The sequence below is a fragment of the Schistocerca cancellata genome, chromosome 8, assembly GCF_023864275.1.
Source record: "Schistocerca cancellata isolate TAMUIC-IGC-003103 chromosome 8, iqSchCanc2.1, whole genome shotgun sequence".
NCBI classification, from domain to species: domain Eukaryota; kingdom Metazoa; phylum Arthropoda; class Insecta; order Orthoptera; family Acrididae; genus Schistocerca; species Schistocerca cancellata.
Window position 1 is genome coordinate 442,396,817 of NC_064633.1, and position 24,621 is coordinate 442,421,437.

Below are 24,621 nucleotides of genomic sequence, written 5' to 3' on the forward strand. Positions count from 1 at the left end.
ACCCGAATTACATGACCCATGCATAGAAATGTAGTGCCAGATACCTCCAAAAACCTACCAACAAACTGTCGGATCGTTGATACGCAGAATTAGCGATGTATTTCATTCTAAAGACGGACAAATGAGCTATCAAGCAGGTGGTCCTAGTGTTTTACACATGAGCGTATGAGTCTGACGACAGGTTAAAAAGAACCAACTACTGTTACTAATATGTAACATTGTCCCACTGTCCGCCCCCGGTAGCTGAATGGTCAGCGTGACTGATTGTCAAGCCACTGGGCTCGGGTTCGATTCCCGGATGGGTCGGGAAATTTTCTCCGCCCAGAGAATGGGAGTTGTGCTGTCCTCATCATCATCCTGTCATCCTCATCGACTGCAGGTCGCCGAAGTGGCGTCAACTTGAAAGACAGGCACCCGGCGAGCGGTCTGCCCGTCGGGGGGCCCTAGCCATACGATTAAATAAATAAAAGTGTCCACTGGTGAAGGCGGTGAAGGGACCCACCAAACCGTTCGCAGAATCCTTACAACTACATATTTGACCTGTAGGTTGTGCTGTCCTCAGGTTTAATTGTTAACCCTGGTCTCCGTATTGCCTGCAGAGAGGCAATCGAATTACCAGACTCGCAAAGCGGGTTGCTTTCGCGCCTTCTTCGACACATCGCGTCAACGATATGCACCCGCGAATTGACTCTTGTCCCTTCAGAAAGGAAGCTCACGTTGAGCATCTGTAGTGTGAGTCTCAAACTTGAAGAGATGCTCTGTCCACTGATGTGTGTCTGTTTCAAGTACATCTTGTTTTTGCGCAGTAGTCTTCTGAGACTGGACGTACTTACTAATAACCCTGAATGGTATACCTAACCCTCCCACACCCCATCCTCCCCCCCTCAACCACCTCGGGAAACGAAACGACGTAAAATATCAATTTCAAATTGTTACTGTTAACTAAGAAATTAATTAAAATAAGCACATCTTAATGTTTTTTAAGTAACATTGGTGGTAAAAGAGTTAAACCACACCCACTATATGTATGAATTTTCCACATCTCCTTCTAAACCACTGGACTGATTTCAACCAAAGTTGACACATATAGCACTTACTGTCTGGAAAAAGACCACGAAGAACAGCCTACCTACCACAAGGGTGGAAGGGGGGAGGGGGGTTAAAAAGATGTGTAGCCCACGAAGCAAGAATACGTGTACTTCAGTCATTCAGTATTTGAGAATGAGAACACTCAGAGAGTTTCAACAAACTTTATACATAATTTCAAACCTTTGCGAATCTTTTTTCGCTGATGGCTCCTACAAAATGACGACTGGAAAGGAGTTCATCGCTCACTACATGTTTGCTTTTCATGCAGAAAAACTGCCGCATCAAGCATGACGTTTTAATTTATTTATTCTTTACTACTCCTGTATTCGCAACACATTTTGCAGACAGTATTTACATGTACCACTGAATGTATCGGCAATATTACAGCGTTGTACGGCTCAAGTGTGAAAAACTGCTGCATCATAGAAGACGATTCAATTTATTTCTTCGTTTCTACTAACGTTGTTCGTAACATATTGCGGAGACACTATCCACATATGCTGCTGAATGTAGATACAAAAATGAATCATTGTACTACGCATACTTTAAAAGATATGACGTCAAATTCTGAAATGGCTCGAAAATTGCGGCATCATGCACGACGTTTTAAAATTAATACCATGTTCTGCCAAGCACCGACGGAAAATTCATTTAATGTTTTAATTTATTATTTCTTTACTATTCGCAACATATTTCGTAGGCCGGATCCACATAGCCTCTGAATGTGCCTACAACAATATATAAATGTACGACGCACTATTCAGGAGATATGGCGTCATGAACAGCAGGTTGTATGAAAAGGAAACAACAGAGCGAAATTCGCTAGAGATATAGGTTAAGTATGTGCAAAAATAAGAGTGATATACGTTAAATACATGTGAAATACATGTTACTTGTGCGATTCATCTGCAAATACACGGTAAAAATCTCAACCTAAACCCTGGAATGATTTTAACCAAACTTGGTACACATATTAGTTACAATCCAGAAAGAAATACTGTAGGGGTAAGAACGACCAGCCTCCTATTAAGGTGAGCGTGATAACGCGGAGAGAGAGGGGGGGGGGGCGGAAAGAAATATATGGAGATACAGTGAGGGAGAAAGAGGAGATGGACACAGATAGGGGGAGGAGGAGAAGGACAGAGAGAGGGGCAGGGAGATATGGACAAAAGAGGGCGCAGAGGAGGAGATGGAGAGAGAAAGAACAGAGAGACTGGTGAAGACAGAGGGAGAAAGAGATAGGCTGACAGAGGGGGAAGAAAGAAATCGACTGACAAAGGGGAGAGGACGAGATGGACAGAGAGTGTGGAGAGGAGGAGATGGACAGAGACAGGAAGAAGGAGAAGATGGACGAAGAGAGGGGAAATAAGGAGATGGAATTAGAGGGACGAGGAGGAAATGAACGTAGGAGGAATGAGTAAATGGAGGGAGGAGGAGGAGCGGATTGACAGAGTGGGGAGGGAAGGAGGAGATAGTGAGAGGGGGGAGGAGGAGATTGTCTAATAGAACATTATAATAACTACGTACCCGGGCAACGTCGAATACTCACCTAGTAACTAAATAAAATAAGTAACCACACTAACAAACATAATCACGCTCAGGACACATCACACTAATTCCCTGTACCAGTGCCTCTCTACTCGATGATGTCCTCTATTCGGTAAGACAGAGAATCCACAAGTTTCTTCAGGTGTGGCACTTCACTTTCAATTGAAGCCACTCTTTGACGATTAGATCAAGCAGAGACTCTTCAGCCTCGGGGTACCAAATTGCATGTGGATACGATGTGCAGGACATTTGCGGGCCGATGCTCGGCCTGTCTCGGTTTTGCTCGGTACTTCTCGGACGTACTCGGTACAGCTTGTTACAGTGAGAAAAGTCGTGGGATAACGATGTGCACATATAAAGATGGCGGTAGTATATCGTACACAATGAATAGGACAGTTCATCGGCGGAGATGTCATTTGTAAACAGGTGATTCATGTGACAGGGCGTCCGATGTGATTGTGGCCACAAGATGGGAATTAACAGACTTTGAATGAGAATAGTAGTTGGAGCAAGACGTAGGGGGCATTCCATTTCGGAAATTGTTAGGGAATTCAATATTTCGAAGTCGACAGTGTCAAGAGCGTACCGAGAATACCAAATTTCACGCATTACCACACACCACGGACAACGCAGTGGCCGACAGCCTTCACTTAACAACCGAGAGCAGCGACTTTTGCGTAGAGATGTCAGTGCTAACAGACAAGCAACGCTGCGTGAAATAAGCGCAGAAATCAATGTGGGACGTACGACGAACGTATCCGTTGGGGCCATGCTGCGAAATGTGGTGTTAATGGGCTATAACAGCAGACAACGAACGCGAGTGCCTTCGCTGACAGCACGACATCGAATTCAACCCCTCTCCTAGAGTCATGACCATATCAGTTAGATCTTAACCGACTGAAAACCGTGGCCTGGTCGGATGTGTCCCAATTTCGTTTGGTAGGAGGTGATGGTAGGGTTCAAGTATGGCGCAGGTCCCACGAAACCATGAACCCAAGTTGTTAACAAGGCACTGTGAAAGCTGGGGGTGGCTTCATAATGGTATGGGCTGTAATTAAATGGAATGGAGTGGGGCTCCTGATCCATATGAACCGACCATTGACTGGAAATGATTATGTTCAGCTACTTGGACACCATTTTAAGCCCTTCATGGACTCCCAAACAACGATGGAATTTTTGTGGATGATAATGTGCCTTGTCGCTTTCCTCGTTGTTTTCGATTGGTTTGAAGAGCATTTTGAACTATCCGATTTAATGATATGGTCGACTAGATCGCTGGACATGTGTCCCATCGAACATTTATCGTAGATAATCGAGAGGTCAGTTCATCCAGGATATCCTGCACCGGTAACGCTACGCAATGTGGATGGCTATAGAGGCAGTGTGGCTCAGTATTTCTGCTGGGGACTTCCAGCGACTTGTTTGGTCCACCGCACGTCGAGCTGCTACACTACGCCGCGAAAAAGAAGATCCGACGTGACATTAGGAAGTATCCCATGACTTTTTGTCACCTTAGTGTATTTCATTCAGCATTGCCTTACGGCATTTTTCGAACGGCAGAACTTTCTTCAGTTCGTCAGACTTGTGGTGTCAGCGCAAGTTACACTTCGCTGCTTCTTAGTGGCATAAAAGGAATTCACAGTTCACAGTTCCAGTGGCTGTTTGCACAAAAACTAGGCAGTTGTAAGTGGAAATTTTGATTAGGACAGATAACGGTTTTCCTTCATTTACGCATTTAATATACAGACAAGTTGCATTCAACTGAGCTAAATTACATACTGTAACCAATATAGTGGGGAGGTTACAGTACGTACATAGCGTGACTGCATAGCGGACTTTCATCTAGAGACTAACTTTTCGTAAGACTTAAACTTCTTACCTTTCTATCATCAAATTGGTTAATCGAATTTTGTTCTCGAATTAATTGTACGTTTCTTGCAAACTGCTCCTGGTGATCATTTGGCTCCTCCGCTTTTGTTTGTCGAAAAGACTTCGAACTTCGTTGAAATTCAAGCTTTCGTAGCAACTTTCTTTTGCCACCTTTGAATCAGGCAAGGTCTTTTTCGTTCCTCACAAAATTTTTAAACACGTTTGCCATGCCACGTGGAACCCAAGCGTGCTATGTCGCACGGCGTGCAGCAACACTGAATTCAGTGTTAGCTAGCAATAGGTTTTAATTTCACACAACTGCAAAAGTGTGCGCAATTGAAAAGACTGTTTTCACTCTGAATAAAATGTTCTCGCTAGATATAGGCATACGTTGACTCGCGTTCGATGTGCCCGCTCAACCTTACAATTCAAATGTTCAAATGTGTGCTAAATCGTATGGGACTAAGCTGCTAAGGTCATCAGTCCCGAAGCTTACACACTACTTAACCTAAATTACCCTAAGGACAAACAAACACACCCATGCCCGAGGGAGGACTCTAACCTCTGCCGGGATCAGCCGCACAGTCCATGACTGCAGCGCCTTAGACCGCTCGGCAAATCCCGCGCGGTCTTTACAATTCCACTCCCCGCTGAGCTATAGCCGCAGTCTCTATGAAGAATGTTGTCAATGATTTTTGTGTCTGTGAGTTGTTTAATATACTGTCCCAGAGGCCATTAGTGCGAACATGGACAGAGAAGTTATCAGATATGATCCAGTTATCATTTTCTCAGGTAAAGCAGATATTTCAGTGTAATTCAGGTGAGAAAACGTCTAATTCCAGTTTCTACGTTGATTTATAGGCGCACTGCTTGTCCGATGTAAAATGTTGAGCATTCGAAGAGTTTCTTGTGAATTGCAGATATTCTGAGATCTAGTCTCTGTGCTGTTGTTGTAGTGTTCCGTCCAAAGACTGGTTTGATGTAGCTCTCCATGCTACTCTGTCCTGTGCAAGCCTCTTCATCTCCGAGTAACTACTGAAACCTACATCCTTCTGAATCTGCTTACTGCATTCATTTCTTGGTGTCCCTCTAGGACTTTTACCCTCCACGCTGCCCTTCAGTACTAAATTCGTGATCTCTTGGTACCTCAGAATGTGTCCTACCAACCGATCCCTTTATTTAGTCAGGTTGTACCACAAATTTCTCTTCTCCCCAATTGTCTTCAGTACTTCCTTACCAGTTATGTGGTCTACCCGTCTAATCATCAGCATTCTTATGTAGCACCACATTTCAAAAGCTTCTATTCTCCTCTTGCCTAAACTGTTTATCGTCCATGTTTCACTTCCATACATGGCTACACTTCATAAAAATACTTTCAGAAAGGACATCCTGACACTTAAATCTACACTCCTGGAAATTGAAATAAGAACAGCGTGAATTCATTGTCCCAGGAAGGGGAAACTTTATTGACACATTCCTGGGGTCAGATACATCACATGATCACACTGACAGAACCACAGGCACATAGACACAGGCAACAGAGCATGCACAATGTCGGCACTAGTACAGTGTATATCCACCTTTCGCAGCAATGCAGGCTGCTATTCTACCATGGAGACGATCGTAGAGATGCTGGATGTAGTCCTGTGGAACGGCTTGCCATGCCATTTCCACCTGGCGCCTCAGTTGGACCAGCGTTCGTGCTGGACGTGCAGACCGCGTGAGACGACGCTTCATCCAGTCCCAAACATGCTCAATGGGGGACAGATCCGGAGATCTTGCTGGCCAGGGTAGTTGACTTACACCTTCTAGAGCACGTTGGGTGGCACGGGATACATGCGGACGTGCATTGTCCTGTTGGAACAGCAAGTTCCCTAGCCGGTCTAGGAATGGTAGAACGATGGGTTCGATGATGGTTTGGATGTACCGTGCACTATTCAGTGTCCCCTCGACGATCACCAGTGGTGTACGGCCAGTGTAGGAGATCGCTCCCCACACCATGATGCCGGGTGTTGGCCCTGTGTGCCTCGGTCGTATGCAGTCCTGATTGTGGCGCTCACCTGCACGGCGCCAAACACGCATACGACCATCATTGGCACCAAGGCAGAAGCGACTCTCATCGCTGAAGACGACACGTCTCCATTCGTCCCTCCATTCACGCCTGTCGGGACACCAGTGGAGGCGGGCTGCACGATGTTGGGGCGTGAGCGGAAGGCGGCCTAACGGTGTGCGGGACCGTAGCCCAGCTTCATGGAGACGGTTGCGAATGGTCCTCGCCGATACCCCAGGAGCAACAGTGTCCCTAATATGCTGGGAAGTGGCGGTGCGGTCCCCTACGGCACTGCGTAGGATCCTACGGTCTTGGCGTGCATCCGTGCGTTGCTGCGGTCCGGTCCCAGGTCGACGGGCACGTGCACCATCCGCCGACCACTGGCGACAACATCGATGTACTGTGGAGACCTCATGCCCCACGTGTTGAGCAATTCGGCGGTACGTCCACCCGGCCTCCCGCATGCCCACTATACGCCCTCGCTCAAAGTCCGTCAACTGCACATACGGTTCACGCCCACGCTGTCGCGGCATGCTACCAGTGTTAAAGACTGCGATGGAGCTCCGTATGCCACGGCAAACTGGCTGACACTGACGGCGGCGGTGCACAAATGCTGCGCAGCTAGCGCCATTCGACGGCCAACACAGTGGTTCCTGGTGTGTCCGCTGTGCCGTGCGTGTGATCATTGCTTGTACAGCCCTCTCGCAGTGTCCGGAGCAAGTATGGTGGGTCTGACACACCGGTGTCAATGTGTTCTTTTTTCCATTTCCAGGAGTGTATACACGATGGTAATAAATTTCTGTTCTTCAGAAACGCTTTTCTTGCCATTGTAAGTCTACATTTTACATCCTCTCTACTTCGACCATCATCAGTTATTACGCTTCCCATACAGCATAACTCATTTAATACATTAAGTGTCTAATTTCCTAATCTCATCCCCTCAGGATCACCTGCTTTAATTCGAATACATTCAATTATCCTCGTTTAGCTTTTGCTGATGTTCATCTTATATCCTTCTTTCAAGATACTCTCCATTTCGTTCAACTGTTCTTCGAAGCCCTTTGCTGTCTCTGACAGAATTACAATGTCATCGGCAAACCTCAAAGTTTTTTTTCTTCTCCTGGACTCTAATTCCGATTCCAAATTTTTCTTTTGTGTTCTTTACTGCTTCCTTAATACAACAGATTGAGTAACATCAGGGATAGACTACAAACCTTTCTCACTACCTTCTCAACCACTGCTTCCCTTTCGTGCCTCTATATACGTACAAGTGCCATCTGGTTTCAGTATAAATTGTAAATAGTCTTTCCCTCGCTGCATTTTACCCGTGCCACCTTTAGAATTTGAAAGAAAATATTCCAGCTAACATTGTCAAAAGCTTTCTGTAAGTCTACAAATGCTCCCAAGGCTATGTTGCCCAATCTCGGGGCCTTCTTTGGACTTAAATATTTCAGTGCTTTGTCAAATTCTTCACTCAGAATCTTAACTCCCTTCTCATCTTCATCTACGTCCTCTTCCATATTCATAGTAATGTCCTCAAGTACATCTCCCTTGTAGAGACCCTCTTTATACTCCTCCCGCCTATCTGCGTTCCTTTCTTTGCTTAGGACTGGTTTTCCATCTGAGCTCTTGGTATTCAAACAGATGGTTCTCTTTTCCCAAAGGTCCCTCAAATTTTCCTGTAGGCAGTATCTGTCTTACACCTAGTGATATATGCTTCTATATCCTTACATTTGTCCCGTAGCCATTCCTGCTTAGCCATTTTGCACTTCCTGTAGATTTCCTATCGATCTCTCTGTAGTAAGAATTTGCAGAACGACCCGCAGAGAATTAATGAATGGTGCCGGCTCTGACAGTTGACCGTGAACGTAAATAAGTGTAACATATTGCGCATACGTAGGAAAAGAAATCCACTACTGAACAGATACACTATTGATGACAGCTGAAGACAGCGTCTGCCGTAAAATATCTAGGCGTAACTATCCAGAACGATCTTAAGTGGAATGACCATATAAAACAGATAGCGGGAAAAGGAGACATAAGACTTGGATTCATCAGAAGAATCTCAAGGAAATGTAACTCATCCACGAAAGAAGTGGCTTATAAGGCGCTTGTTCGCACGATTCTTGAGTATTGTTCACCCATCGGGGATCCCTATCAGGTAGGGCTGATAGAGGAGATAGAGGAGATCCAACGAAGAGCCGCGAGTTTCGTCACGGGATCGTTTAGCTGGCGAGAGAGCATTACGCAGATGCTAAACAAACTCCACTAGCTGGCGTTACAAGAGAGACGATGTGCATCACGGAGCGATTTAATAATGAAATTTCGGGACAGCACTTTTCAGGAGGAGTCAAACAACATATATTACTTCCCCCCACATAAATCTCGAGTATTGACCAGGAGGAGCAAATTGGAGAAATTAGAGCCAATACAGAGGCTTACCGGCAATCATTCTTCTCGTGCAATATTCGTGAGTGGAACAGGGTTGGAGGGATCAGACAGTGGCACCGAAAGTACCCTCCGCCACACACCGTGAGGTGGCTTGCGGAGTGTGATGTAGATGTAGATGTCCTGGAATTTTGTCAGAGGCCTGAAGATTGATTTGATTTTAAGTCTCTTCGGTAGGCAGCATATCTTACGTGGAAATTAGTGAGACAAGTTAAATACGATACAGGTTTCAGGACACCTGGGGCTTACAAAACACCTTGCGAGTTTGGACAACAGTGTGAACTGTAGAACAACGCAGTAAGGAGAATTACAGGCTTTTCCGCCCACGCAGCCCCGAAAAATCTGCTTTAGCTGGGCACACTCTAGAACGGTTAGTATATAAAATCCGAAGACACATTAACAGCTTCTGGGACGGTGTAACGAAAGAAACCACTGAAAGAAAAATCACTGACGACACTCTTGACAGAGACGACGGACTGCAGCTCAGTGAGGCATGGGATCGCAAGGTTCAAGCAGGCGTATCTAACGTGGAGCCAGCGTATTCCCATAAATTGTGATATATTGCACACCTATGATGTCACAATCGAGAGGTAAAGTGTGGAGGGGGGTACTACAGGGTACCCAGTATTTACTCTGTAGGAATCAACATGGATTCCGGAAACAGCGATCGTGTGAGACCCAACTCGCTTTATTTGTTCATGAGACCCAGAAAATATTAGATACAGGCTCCCAGGTAGATGCTATTTTCCTTGACTTCCGGAAGGCGTTCGATACAGTTCCGCACTGTCACCTGATAAACAAAGTAAGAGCCTACGGAATATCAGACCAGCTGTGTGGCTGGATTGAAGAGTTTTTAGCAAACAGAACACAGCATGTTGTTATCAACGGAGAGACGTCTACAGACGTTAAAGTAACCTCTGGCGTGCCACAGGGGAGTGTTATGGGACCATTGCTTTTCACAATATATATAAATGACCTAGTAGATAGTGTCGGAAGTTCCATGCGGCTTTTCGCGGATGATGCTGTAGTATACAGAGAAGTTGCAGCATTAGAAAATTGTAGCGAAATGCAGGAAGATCTGCATCGGATAGGCACTTGGTGCAGGGAGTGGCAACTGACCCTTAACATAGTCAAATCTAATAGATTGCGAATACATAGAAAGAAGGATCCTTTATTGTATGATTATATGATAGCGGAACAAACACTGGTAGCAGTTACTTCTGTAAAATATCTGGGAGTATGCGTGCGGAACGATTTGAAGTGGAATGATCATATAAAATTAATTGTTGGTAAGGCGGGTACCAGGTTGAGATTCATTGGGAGAGTCCTTAGAAAATGTAGTCCATCAACAAAGGAGGTGGCTTACAAAACACTCGTTCGACCTATACTTGAGTATTGCTCATCAGTGTGGGATCCGTACCAGATTGGGTTGACGGAGGAGATAGAGAAGATCCAAAGAAGAGCGGCGCGTTTCGTCACACGGTTATTTGGTAACCGTGATAGCGTTACGGAGATGTTTAACAAACTCAAGTGGCAGACTCTGCAAGAGAGGCGCTCTGCATCGCGGTGTAGCTTGCTCGCCAGGTTTCGAGAGGGTGCGTTTCTGGATGAGGTATCGAATATTTTGCTTCCCCCTACTTGTATCTCCCGAGGAGATCACGAGTGTAAAATCAGAGAGATTAGAGCGCGCACGGAGGCTTTCAGACAGTCGTTCTTCCCGCGAACCATACGCGACTGGAACAGGAAAGGGAGGTAATGACAGTGGCACGTAAAGTGCCCTCCGCCACACACCGATGGGTGGCTTGCGGAGTATAAATGTAGATGTAGATCATTTTATGTACAGTTAGAGCAGCGCGACTGCATTGTTACTTTCCTTTTGCTTTTGGTTATTGTTTTTGTCTTATTCCACAGTATTTCTTCTGTTTTTATTTTCATTTGCTGCTCCCCTTGAACCAAACGACACTCACGTTGACGGATATATTATTTTGAGCGTTTTATGCGGTAACGGGATGGTGATTGTAAAGGCGCGGAGCGAATGATTGAGCTTGAGTTGGGGTAAAATTTTGAAATATATTTATTGATATATACAAAGTTGAATCAATCTTAAGAAAACAGCGGTAAAACACCACAGTTTGTAAATACAGACAGACTCGAACAGACTGGTGCATCAGAATGAGTGCCAAAGCCGATATAAAAACACATAAACTAATAACGACTGTTATAGCAGATCCAAACGATCCGTCAGTAGCTTTCTCAGTAACGCCCAAATAATAGAAAAAACACACTTGCAGCAGAAAATTAATCATTAACAAGAAACTAGCCAACCGGCCACAGAATTATTCTCTTCTTTTCAGCATTAGTCTCTTAAGCGTAAGGAGTGGATTTAACGAAAACTCTGAACTGTATAAGTTATTAAAGTAGAAAACTAATAATTGACGTCAATGTATTACAAAGCCTCTGTTAGGTAAATCATAATGTCAAGCACTCAGCAAATCAGTCTTAGCCAAATAATAGTGCATTACGAGAAACACTTTGAAATGCACCGTCTTCAAGAATCCATGACAGGCAAATAACACGGGAGCATTTAAATGATTCCGTCCAACACATCGTCAAGTTGAGTATTTCATGGATTAGGCTTCGCGGAACAAGCATACACTAAAACAGTACTGTCAGGTGTAAAAGACAAAACATATCTTCCCTTATTCTATGCTTGATGAAAAGAGGCCAAGTTGCTCTCACAATCACAACATGTACGCACCATGTGCAAAATAAAGGGTACTTAACTAAAGATATTAATAGAAATCAATTATTTTCAATTAATGCCCAAATTTTGGATTTTTATAGTTTCTCTCCTTTGAGTCCGTTTTAACGTGAACATACTTCCATGTAGTCAAGATCTACACACTCCCGTTAGGTGCTGCTTCTTCTTCCGACGGCGCAAAACTTATCATTCTTGAGCGAGTAGGTAATGTAATTTTCATTTATCGGACTTCTTCCTTATATACAGACATGACGTTTACGTATCGCGCGGAAGATAACTGAATAGATTCTTGGTTTTGTTCCAATAATAATTATTATTCAGACAACACAAATGGCTTCCACACACATCTTACAAAAAATACGTCTTCTCCATTCGAGAGCTAAAGATAGAGTCCCGCTAATGACTGACAAAAAAACTGAATGAGGTTTCCCTCATTTGTTACCGCCTTCCGTCATGGTAAAATACATCCTTTGCTGACACTTACAGTGCTTTTTGTCAGTGCTTTTCTTATGTACCAATACAACCAGTCGTGTCTCAGGGAGGTTACACAACTTCCCACATGTCTTACTTTTCCACTATGACGTACGTCCACCACTCACAAGTAAGAAGAGCGATAGAGTGTCCCGCCAGATAAACGACATGAATTCAGCCAAGGCTAATGCACACCTCCGAGTACAACCGTCACATACAGTTCTCGGAGCTGTTCTGCCGAAGCACCAGCACTGGTAGACAGCTTGTACACGTGATTCCAGAGACCAGCAGTACGGGTCCAACGCAAAATCCACAGTCCACCCAAGTTCGCTGTCATATCGAAACCGTCCACTTTCTACCAGCCCGTCACTCCATGTTCAACTCGCTACCACGTCTTCTAGCACACGACGCCGCCGTGCTAGCTCGTCGCGCCATCGGGCGCTACAGACCACGAACTCCATCCTTACAGAAAGGAGGAGGAAGACAGAAAATAAGCGGCACAAGTGCTGACACGGCTTAACACTGAGGTGAAAAAGTCATGGGATAGTGATATGTACATATACATATGACGGCAGTATCACGTACACAAAGTATAAACGGGCAGTGCATTGGTGCAGCTGCCATTTCTACTGAGGTGATTCACGCGAAAAGGTGTCCGACGTGGTTATGGTCGCTCGACGGGAATTAACGGAATTTGAAGGCAGAACGTCAGTTGAAGCTAGACACATGGGACATTCCATTTCGAAAATCGTTAGGGGAAATCAATATTCCGAGATAAACAGCGTCAAGAGTATACTAAATTTCAGGTATTACATCTCACCACCGATAACGCAGTGGTCGACGGCTTTCCCTTAACGACCGAGAGCATCGGTGATTGTGTAAAGTTGTCAGTGCTAATAACAGACAAACAACATAACCGCTTAAGTCAATGTGAGACAACGACGAACAATGCCGCGAAATTAGGCGTAAATTGGGTATGGCAGCATACGACCGGCGTGACTGCCTGCAGCGCATCTCTTGGGCTGGTGACCATATCGGTAGGACCCTTGACTACTGGAAAACCGTAGCCTGGTCAGATGAGGCCCGATTTCAGTTGGTAAGAACTGATGGTAGGGTTCGAGTATGGAGCAGACCCCACGAGGCCATAGACCCAGGACGCCATGAGGCACTGTGCAAGCTGGTAGTGACTTCACAATAGTGTGGGACGTACGAGTATTTACGTGGAATGGACTGGGTCCTCTAGTCCAACTGAACAGATCATTGGCTGGAAAAGATTATGTTGGGATACTTAGAGACCATTTGCAGTCATTCGTGGATTTCATGTTCCCAAACAACGGAGGAATTCTTTTGGACGACAATGTGCCATGTCAGCGGGGCACAATTGTTCGCGATTGGTTTGAAGAACATTCTTGACATTTCGAACGAATAATTTGGCCATCCAGATTACCCGACATGATCCTATCGAAAATTTATGGGACATAATTGAGAGGTCAGTGGGTGCACAAAATCCTCCACCGCCAACACTTTCACAAATGTGGCCAACTATAGAGGCAGCATGGCTTAATATCTCTACAGGGGACTTAACAATGATTTGTTCAGTCCATGCCATATCGAGTTGCACTATGGCAGGCAAAAGGAGGTATTCGGAGGTATCCCACGTCTTTTGTCACCTCATCGTATGTGTCAATAGGAATATAATAAGATGTCTCTGTTGTTCACATTTGGTTGCAGCCATTTTTCTATTCATACTATGACGTGGACAGTATTACTTTCTTTAAGTGAGACTAATTCGGCTATTTCAACATGGGCGCTCCTACAACTAACTGTTACCATATTAAAAGTTTGTCTTGCTGTCCTGAAAGGTCGAACGTCCCACTCTCTTCTATGACTGGCTTACGCCTATGTCCTTAAGCGGCACTGCACTTTGTCATAACCTTATGGAGACGTTCGTTTAAAATCAAATAAATCCTTGTGGGCACCACACGGGCTCTGCTATCCAAGCACCTGCTTTCTGGATATGTAAATCACGCAGACTTATTAAGGAAGGCCAAACAATCGTTGTAGTTTTATTGAATTATTTTATTTACCGTATCTTTACGGTCTGACGAATGCAGACAGAAGGATGGTAAAGTCCTACTAAACAGACTTACATAAACATTGAAACAAAACATTAAATAATAAACGCAGTAACGCGAAAGCTATGGTTTGAAAAATCACTACTTTTCATTCAGCTACAGCAACAAGTTTCGAAAAGTATTTGTGAATATCTTGATAAATTAAATCTGCCCCCCTCTAGCCCCTTTCTGTCTTGTAATGTTATCACACAATGTATTTTGTAAGATGTTTCCTCGGCAAAGAAGGACATTTGTCCAAACAGTATTTAAGTTTTAAAATTCTATACAGTACCGTAAAAGACATCGGAACACCACGTACGTAATCGCTCGTAGGGATTTACTACATCGAATGCACGAGCTCTCCATTCGTCTTGATTTGACAGGCCAATATAGGGGCTGGACGGCTGACGCTCACCGTAATACAAGTCATTTTTCACGACGCTACAAATAGTCCGTACTTCATGCTGGTATCCAAACGGGACGTGTCCGTTTTTTTTTTATCTCGGATGCTGTGACAGATATAAAGACTGTAACCAAGTTGGGAGGACATAGTATCGAACACAAAAGCTGCTAAAATCTTACTCGGATTGTTTCTTTCTCTGTGGTATGGTTTTCAGTCATGTCACGGTAATATTTTCGACGTCGAGAATGAAACAGATGAAATGAAATTTCACTAATAAGTGAAATACGCTCGTTGAGATGGAAGAATTGTTAGACGCTATTCAGTTATTTACCTGTAGGCAACTATTTGATTAAACTGTGATTCTGGAAACAACGTTACGACGCAAAATAAGGGCAACATAACTTTTATTTTTCCAAACAGCCACTAGCCTACGACTAGATAGCTTTTATGTTTTGCCAAATTCCCTAATGCAGTTTACAAGAGAATAGGGGAAAATGCCTTGATCACGATGAGTGAGTGGATATTCATTATCCGAGGTGGAGGCGAAACGTGCTACAACACTTTCACTGCCTTCTTTGACATGCTCTTAACATCAAATATTGTCCCAAGTGCAGTTAGAATTACCCCTCGGGACTCAGTGAAGGAGGACGCGCTAATATTTGTTACAAAATTCGCAGTAGAGTCCTAGAAGACACGTCTCTCGTAGGCGTCAGCCGTCCGCACATCACTATACGAACTGAGAAATGAACGAAACCCATAGTAAAGAGTAGGGCAATTTTCGAGAACTTGTGGAACGTAAAGCAGAAGTGAGGGGATAACGTTCTACGAGTCGGGGTATGGAATGTCAGAAGTGTGAACATAGTACAAAAGCTAGAAAATCTGAAAAGAGAAATGCAAAGGCTCAGTCTAGATATAGTACGGGAGTCACTGAAATTAAATGGAAAGAAGATAAGGATTTCTAGCAAAACAAATATAGGATGATATCAACAGCAGCATAAAATGGTATAACTGGAGTAGGATTCGTTGTGAATAGGAACGTAGGAAGGTAGGAAGAAACATAAAAGAAGATTGTATACATGGAAGAAGCCTGGAGATACTGATAGGTTTCAGATAGATTATATAATGGTAAGACAGAGATTTAGGAACCAGGTTTTAAATTGTAAGACATTTCCAGGAGCAGATGTGGACTCTGACCACAATCTATTGCTTATGAATTGTAGATTAAAACTGAAGAAACTGCAAAAGGTGGGAATTTAAGGAGATGGGATCTGGACAAACTGACAGAACCAGAGGTTGTAGAGAGTTTCAGGGAGAACATTAGGGAACGATTGACTGGATTGGGGAAAAGAAATACAGTAGAAGAAGAATGGGTAGCTTTGAGGGATGAAGTAATGAAGGCAGCAGAGGATCAATTAGGTAAAAAGACGAGGGCTAGTAGAAATCCTTGGGTATCAGAAGAAATATTGAATTTAATTGACGAAAGGAGAAAATATAAAAATGCAGTAAATGAAGCAGGCAAAAAGGAATACAAACGTTTCAAAAATGAGATCGACAGGAAGTGCAAAATGGCTAAGCAGGGATGGCTAGAGGACAAATGTAAGGATGTAGAGGCTTATCTCACTAGGGGTAAGATAGATACTGCCTACAGGAAAATTAAAGAGACCTTTGGAGAGAAGAGAACCACTTGTATGAATATCAAGAGCTCAGATGGAAACCCAGTTCTAAGCAAAGAAGGGAAAGCAGAAAGGTGGAAGGAGTATATAGAGGGTCTATACAAGGGCGATGTACTTGAGCACAATAGTTTGGAATGTAGATGAGGATGAAATGGGATGTATGATACTGCCTGAAGAGTTTGACAGAGCACTGAAAGACTTGAGACGAAACAAAGCCCCAGGAGTAGACAACATTCCATTAGAACTTCTGACAGCCTAGGGAGAGCCAGTCCTGACAAAACTCTACCATCTGGTGAGCAAGATGTATGAGACAGGCGAAATACCCTCAGACTTCAAGAAGAATATAATAATTCCAATTCCAAAGAAAGCAGGTGTTGACAGATGTGAAAATTACCGAACTATCAGTTTAATAAGTCACGGCTGCAAAATACTAACGCGAATTCTTTCCAGACGAATGGAAAAACTAGTAGAAGGCGACCTCGGGGAAGATCAGTTTGGATTCCGTAGAAATACTGGGACACGTGAGGCAATACTGACCTTACGACTTATCTTAGAAGATAGATTAAGGAAAGGCAAACCTACGTTTCTAGCATTTGTAGACTTAGAGAAAGCTTTTGACAATGTTGACTGGAATAATCTCTTTCAAATCTGAAGGTGGCAGGGGTAAAATACAGGGAGCGAAAAGCTATTTACAATTTGTACGGTAACCAGATGGCAGTTATAAGAGTCGAGGGACATCAAAGGGAAGCAGCGATTGGGAAGGGAGTGAGACAGGGTTGTAGCCTCTCTGCGATCTTATTCAATCTCTATATTGAGCAAGCAGTGAAGGAAACAAAAGAAAAATTCGGAGTAGGTATTAAAATCCATGGAGAAGAAATAAAAACTTTGCGGTTTGCCGATGACATTGTAATTCTGTCAGAGACAGCAAAGGACTTGGAAGAGCAGTTGAACGGAATGGACAGGGTCTTGAAAGGAGGATATAAGATGAACATCAACAAAAGCAAAACGAGGATAATGGAATGTAGTCAAATTAAGTCGGGTGATGCTGACGGAATTAGATTAGGAAATGAGATACTTAAAGTAGTAAAGGAGATTTGCTATTTGGGGAGCAAAATAACTGGTAATGGTCGAAGTAGAGAGGATATAAAATGTACACTGGCAATGGCAAGGAAAGCATTTCTGAGGAAGAGAAATTTGTTAACATCGAGTATAGATTTAAGTGTCAGGAAGTCGTTTCTGAAAGTATTTGTATGGAGTGTAGCCATGTATGGAAGTGAAACATGGACGATAAATAGTTTGGACAAGAAGAGAATAGAAGCCTTCGAAATGTGGTGCGACAGAAGAATGCTGAAGATTAGATGGGTAGATCACATAACTAATGAGGAAGTATTGAATAGGATTGGGGAGAAGAGAAGTTCGTGGCACAACTTGAGTAGAAGAAGGGATCAGTTGGTAGGACATGTTCTGAGGCATCAAGGGATCACCAGTTTAGTATTGGAGGGCAGCGTGGAGGATAAAAACCGTAGAGGGAGACCAAGAGATGAATACACTAAACAGATTCAGAAGGATGTAGGTTGCAGTAGGTACTGGGAGATGAAGGAGCTTGCACAGGATAGAGTAGCATGGAGAGCTGCATCAAACCAGTCTCAGGACTGAAGACCACAACAACAGGAAGGTAGGGCAGAGAGTGAGTTATTATGAACAGTTCAGTGACGGGGTTACTCTCATCAGATTCGATAGCAAACGCGGACATCGATACTTCAGGTATACATGTCAATGTGGTAAGCGGAAAATGAAGAGATAGAGAAAGTGTGTCATAACACTGAAAGGGTAATTCAATAAGTAAAGGGAGATGAAAATCTAATAATCATCTGGGGTGAGAAAGTAGAAAGAATAATTTAGTTCTGCAATAAAGTAGAAAGACTAACTGAGTTGTGCAATAAATTTCAAGTGGTAATAGCGAATATTCGGTTAAAGAATCACAAGAGGAGGGGTTATATTTGGAAAAGACACAGAGACGCGGGAAGATCCCAACTGGATTACGTAATGGTCAGGCAGAAATTACCGACTCAACATAGGGTTGTAAGGCATAGCCAGGAACTTATGTGGACTCAGATTACAGTTTAATAATGATAAAGAGTAGGTTGAAGTTGAAGAGAATCGTAGGGAATAATCAGCGTGAAGGAAGTGGGATACTGAAGTATTGAGGAATGATGAGACCAGTTTGTGTTTCGCTAAGAATATGGATACAGTGATAAGTAATATCACAGCAGACAGTTCAGTTGAAGAGGCGTGGAAGTGACTAAAAAGGGCAAAGGGCAGTCGAAGATGTTGGGCAGTCAGACATAGGTACAAGGAAGGTAATTTCGAAGAAACCGTGGGTAACAGAACAAATACTTCAATTGATCAACGATAGGAGGAAGTCCAAAAATCTTCAGAGCATGACAGGAATACAGCAATATCAATCACTAACGACTGAAATAAATACGAAGTGCGATCTAAGTGAAATGGCTGCAGGGAAAATCTAAGAAAATGTGTGTCAGAAGGACTGAATCAGAACACAGAAAAGTCAAAACAGCCTTTATTGAAATTAAAAGCCCGAATGGTAACATTACGAGTGAAATGAGAATTCCACGGTTAAACGCAGAGGAATGAGAGGATGGACAGAATGAGTACAATGTGGACGTCTATGAGGGGTCGACTTGTCCACTGACATGATTCTTGTTGTTGTGGTCTTCACTCCAGAGACTGGTCTGAGGCAGCTCTCCATGCTACTCTATCCTGTGCAAGTCCCTTCATCTCCGAATAACTACTACCTTCTAAATCTGCTTATTGTATTCATCTCTTGGACTCCCTCTACGACTTTTATCCACACGCTTCCCTCCAATACCACATTGGTGATCCTGTGATGCCTCAGACGTGTCCTATCACCCGATTCCTTCTTCTACTCAAGTTGTGAGACAAATTCCTCTTCTCCTCAATGCTATTCAGTACTTCCTCATTAGTTACGTGATATACCCATCTAATCTTCAGCATTCGTCTGTAGCACCACATTTCGAAGGTCATATTCTCTTCTTGTCTAAACAATTTATCGTCCATGTTTCACTTCCATACATAGCTCAGCTCCATTCAGAAAGGATGTCTTGACAATTAAAACTATCCTCGATGTTAACAAATTTCTCTTTTTCAGAAACGCGTACCTTGGCATCCTCCATACTTTGACAGTCATGAGTTATCTTGTGTCTTAAATAGCAAAACACATTTAGTACTCTAAGTGTCTCGTTTCCTAATCCCTCAGCATCACCTTATTTAATTCGACTACATTCCATTATCCTCGTTTTGCTTTTGTTGATCTTCATCTTATATCCTCCTTTCAAGACACCGTCCAATCCGTTCAGCTGCTCTTCCACGTCCTTTGCTGTCTCTGAGAGAATTGCAATGTCGTCGGCAAACCTCAAAGTTTTATTTCTTCTCCATGGATTTTAATTCGTACTCCAAATTTTTCTTTTCTTCCTTTACTGCCTGCTCAGTATACAGATTGAATAAAATCTGAGACAAGCTACAAACCTGTCTCACTTCCTTCTCAACCACTGCTTCCCTTTCCTGCTCCTCGACTCTAATAACTGCCATCTGGTTTCTATACTAATTGTAAATAGCCTTTCTCTCCCTGTATATTTCCCCTGCCACCTTCGGAATTTGAAAGAGAGTACTCTATTCAACGTTGTCAAAAGCTTGCTGTACGTCTACAAATGATAGAAACGTAGGTTTGCCTTTCCTTAACGTATTTTCTAAGATAAGTCGTAGGGTCAATATTGCCTCGCTTGTTCCAACATTTCTACGGAATCCAAACTGATTTTCCCCGTGGTCGGCTTCTACCAGTTTTTCTATCCGTCTGTGAAGAATTCGTGTTAGTATTTTGTAAACGAGACTTATTAAACTGATAGGTCGGTAAATTTCACACCTGTCAGCACCTGCTTTCTTTGGGATTGTAATTATTATATTCTTATTGAAGTCTGAGGGTATTTCGCCTGCCTCATACATCTTGCTCACTAGATGGTAGTGTTTTGTAATTACTGGCTCTCCCAAAGCTATCAGTGGTCCTAATGGAATGTTATGTACTCCCGAGACCTTGTTTCGACTCAGATCTTTCAGTGCTCTGTCAAACTCTTCACGCAGTACCGTATCTCCCATTTCATCTTCATCCACGTCCTCTTCCATTAGTATAATATTGCCTTCAAGTACATCGCCCTTGCATATACCCCCTAATACTCCTTCCACCCTTCTGCTTTCCCTTCTTTGCTTAGGACTGGTTTTCCGTCTGAATCAGAGGCTCAGACGGTTTTGCGACAGTGTTGGCTGCAGATTCCTTGACTTGCGCCATAGGGTGGTGGGGTTTCGCGTTCCGCTGAATAGGTCAGGAGTTCACTACACTCAGCTGGCGGCTACACGGGTAGCGGAGGCTGTGTGGCGTGGACTGGGCGGTTTTTTAGGTTCTACATCTACATTTATACTCCGCAAGCCACCCAACGGTGTTTGGCGGAGGGCACTTTACGTGCCACTGTCATTACCTCCCTTTCCTGTTCCAGTCGCGTATGGTTCGCGGGAAGAACGACTGTCTGAAAGCCTCTGAGCGCGCTCTAATCTCTCTAATTTTACATTCGTGATCTCCTCGGGAGGTATAAGTAGGGGGAAGCAATATATTCGATACCTCATCCAGAAACGCACCCTCTCGAAACCTGGCGAGCAAGCTACACCGCGATGCAGAGCGCCTCTCTTGCAGAGTCTGCCACTTGAGTTTGTTAAACATCTCCGTAACGCTATCACGGTTACCAAATAACCCTGTGACGAAACGCGCCGCTCTTCTTTGGATCTTCTCTATCTCCTCCGTCAACTCGATCTGGTACGGATCCCACACTGATGAGCAATACTCAAGTATAGGTCGAACGAGTGTTTTGTAAGCCACCTCCTTTGTTGATGGACTACATTTTCTAAGGACTCTCCCAATGAATCTCAACCTGGTACCCGCCTTACCAACAATTAATTTTATATGATCATTCCACTTTAAATCGTTCCGCACGCATACTCCCAGATATTTTACAGAAGTAACTGCTACCAGTGTTTGTTCCGCTATCATATAATCACACAATAAAGGATCCTTCTTTCTATGTATTCGCAATACATTACATTTGTCTATGTTAAAGGTCAGTTGCCACTCCCTGCACCAAGTGCCTATCCGCTGCAGATCTTCCTGCATTTCGCTACAATTTTCTAATGCTGCAACTTCTCTGTATACTACAGCATCATCCGCGAAAAGCCGCATGGAACTTCCGACACTATCTACTAGGTCATTTATATATATTGTGAAAAGCAATGGTCCCATAACACTCCCCTGTGGCACGCCAGAGGTTACTTTAATGTCTGTAGACGTCTCTCCGTTGATAACAACATGCCGTGTTCTGTTTGCTAAAAACTCTTCAATCCAGCCACACAGCTGGTCTGATATTCCGTAGGCTCTTACTTTGTTTATCAGGCGACAGTGCGGAACTGTATCGAACGCCTTCCGGAAGTCAAGAAAAATAGCATCTACCTGGGAGCCTGTATCTAATATTTTCTGGGTCTCATGAACAAATAAAGCGAGTTGGGTTTCACACGATCGCTGTTTCCGGAATCCATGTTGATTCCTACATAGTAGATTCTGAGTTTCCAAAAACGACATGATACTCGAGCAAAACACATGTTCTAAAATTCTACAACAGATCGACGTCAGAGATATAGGTCTATAGTTTTGCGCATCTGCTCGACGACCCTTCTTGAAGACTGGGACTACCTGTGTTCTTTTCCAAACATTTGGAACCTTCTGTTCCTCTAGAGACTTAAGGTACACGGCTGTAAGAAGGGGGGCAAGTTCTTTCGCGTACTCTGTGTAGAATCGAATTGGTATCCCGTCAGGTCCAGTGGACTTCCCTCTGTTGAGTAATTCCAGTTGCTTTTCTATTCCTTGGACACTTATTTCGATGTCTGCCATTTTTTCGTTGGTGCGAGGATTTAGAGAAGGAACTGCAGTGCGGTCTTCCTCTGTGAAACAGCTTTGGAAAAAGGTGTTTAGTATTTCAGCTTTACGCTTGTCATCGTCTGTTTCAATGCCATCATCATCCCGGAGTGTCTGGACATGATGTTTCGAGCCACTTACTGATTTAACGTAAGACCAGAACTTCCTAGGATTTTCTGTCAAGTCGGTACCTAGCATTTTACTTTCGAATTCACTGAACGCTTCACGCATAGCCCTCCTTACGCTAACTTTGACATCGTTTAGCTTCTGTTTGTCTGAGAGGTTTTGGCTGCGTTTAAACTTGGAGTGAAGCTCTCTTTGCTTTCGCAGTAGTTTCCTAACTTTGTTGTTGTACCACGGTGGGTTTTTCCCGTCCCTCACAGTTTTACTCGGCACGTACCTGTCTAAAACGCATTTTACGATTGCCTTGAACTTTTTCCATAAACACTCAATATTGTCAGTGTCGAAACAGAAATTTTCGTTTTGATCTGTTAGGTAGTCTGAAATCTGCCTTCTATTACTCTTGCTAAACAGATAAACCTTCCTCCCTTTTTTTATATTCCTATTAACTTCCATATTCAGGGATGCTGCAACGGCTTTATGATCACTGATTCCCTGTTCTGCACTTACAGAGTCGAAAAGTTCGGGTCTGTTTGTTGTCAGTAGGTCCAAGATGTTATCTCCACGAGTCGGTTCTCTGTTTAATTGCTCGAGGTAATTTTCGGATAGTGCACTCAGTGTAATGTCACTCGATGCTCTGTCCCTACCACCCGTCCTAAACATCTGAGTGTCCCAGTCTATATCTGGTAAATTGAAATCTCCACCTAAGACCATAACATGCTGAGAAAATTTATGTGAAATGTATTCCAAATTTTCTCTCAGTTGTTCTGCCACTAATGCTGCTGAGTCGGGGGGTCGGTAAAAGGAGCCAATTATTAACCTTGCTCGGTTGTTGAGTGTAACCTCCACCCATAATAATTCACAGGAACTATCCACTTCTACTTCACTACAGGATAAACTACTGCTAACAGCGACGAACACTCCACCACCGGTTGCATGCAATCTATCCTTTCTAAACACCGTCTGTGCCTTTGTAAAAATTTCGGCAGAATTTATCTCTGGCTTCAGCCAGCTTTCTGTACCTATAACGATTTCAGCTTCGGTGCTTTCTATCAGCGCTTGAAGTTCCGGTACTTTACCAACGCAGCTTCGACAGTTTACAATTACAATACCGATTGCTGCTTGGTCCCCACATGTCCTGACTTTGCCCCGCACCCGTTGAGGCTGTTGCCCTTTCTGCACTTGCCCGAGGCCATCTAACCTAAAGAACCGCCCAGCCCACGCCACACAACCCCTGCTACCCGTGTAGCCGCTTGTTGCGTGTAGTGGACTCCTGACCTATCCAGCGGAACCCGAAACCCCACCACCCTATGGCGCAAGTCGAGGAATCTGCAGCCCACACGGTCGCAGAACCGTCTCAGCCTCTGATTCAGACCCTCCACTCGGCTCTGTACCAAAGGTCCGCAGTCAGTCCTGTCGACGATGCTGCAGATGGTGAGCTCTGCTTTAATCCCGCTAGCGAGACTGGCAGTCTTCACCAAATCAGATAGCCGCCGGAAGCCAGAGAGGATTTCCTCCGATCCATAGCGACACACATCATTGGTGCCGACATGAGCGACCACCTGCAGATGGGTGCACCCTGTACCCTTCATGGCATCCGGAAGGACCCTTTCCACATCTAGAATGACTCCCCCCGGTATGCACACGGAGTGCACTTTGGTTTTCTTCCCCTCCCTTGCTGCCGTATCCCTAAGGGGCCCCATTACGCGCCTCGGGAAAGTACGGGGTGGGCTGCAATCTCAAAGGGTGCGTGGCAAATACAGGACGTGCTTGGATCAAGGAACAGTCGGAATTGTAGTTGTAAATTGTTATAGTTGTGCTGGGAAAGTCCCTGAGCTTCAAGCGCTAATAGAAAGCACAGATGCTGAAATCGTTATAGGTACAGAAAGCTGGATAACGCCTGAAATAAGTTCTGCAGAAATTTTTACGAAGGCTCAGACGGTGTTAAGGAAAGATAGATTAGGCAGAATTGGTGGTGGAGTGCTTGTGTCTGTCAGTAGTGGTTTATCTTGTAGTGAAGTCGAAG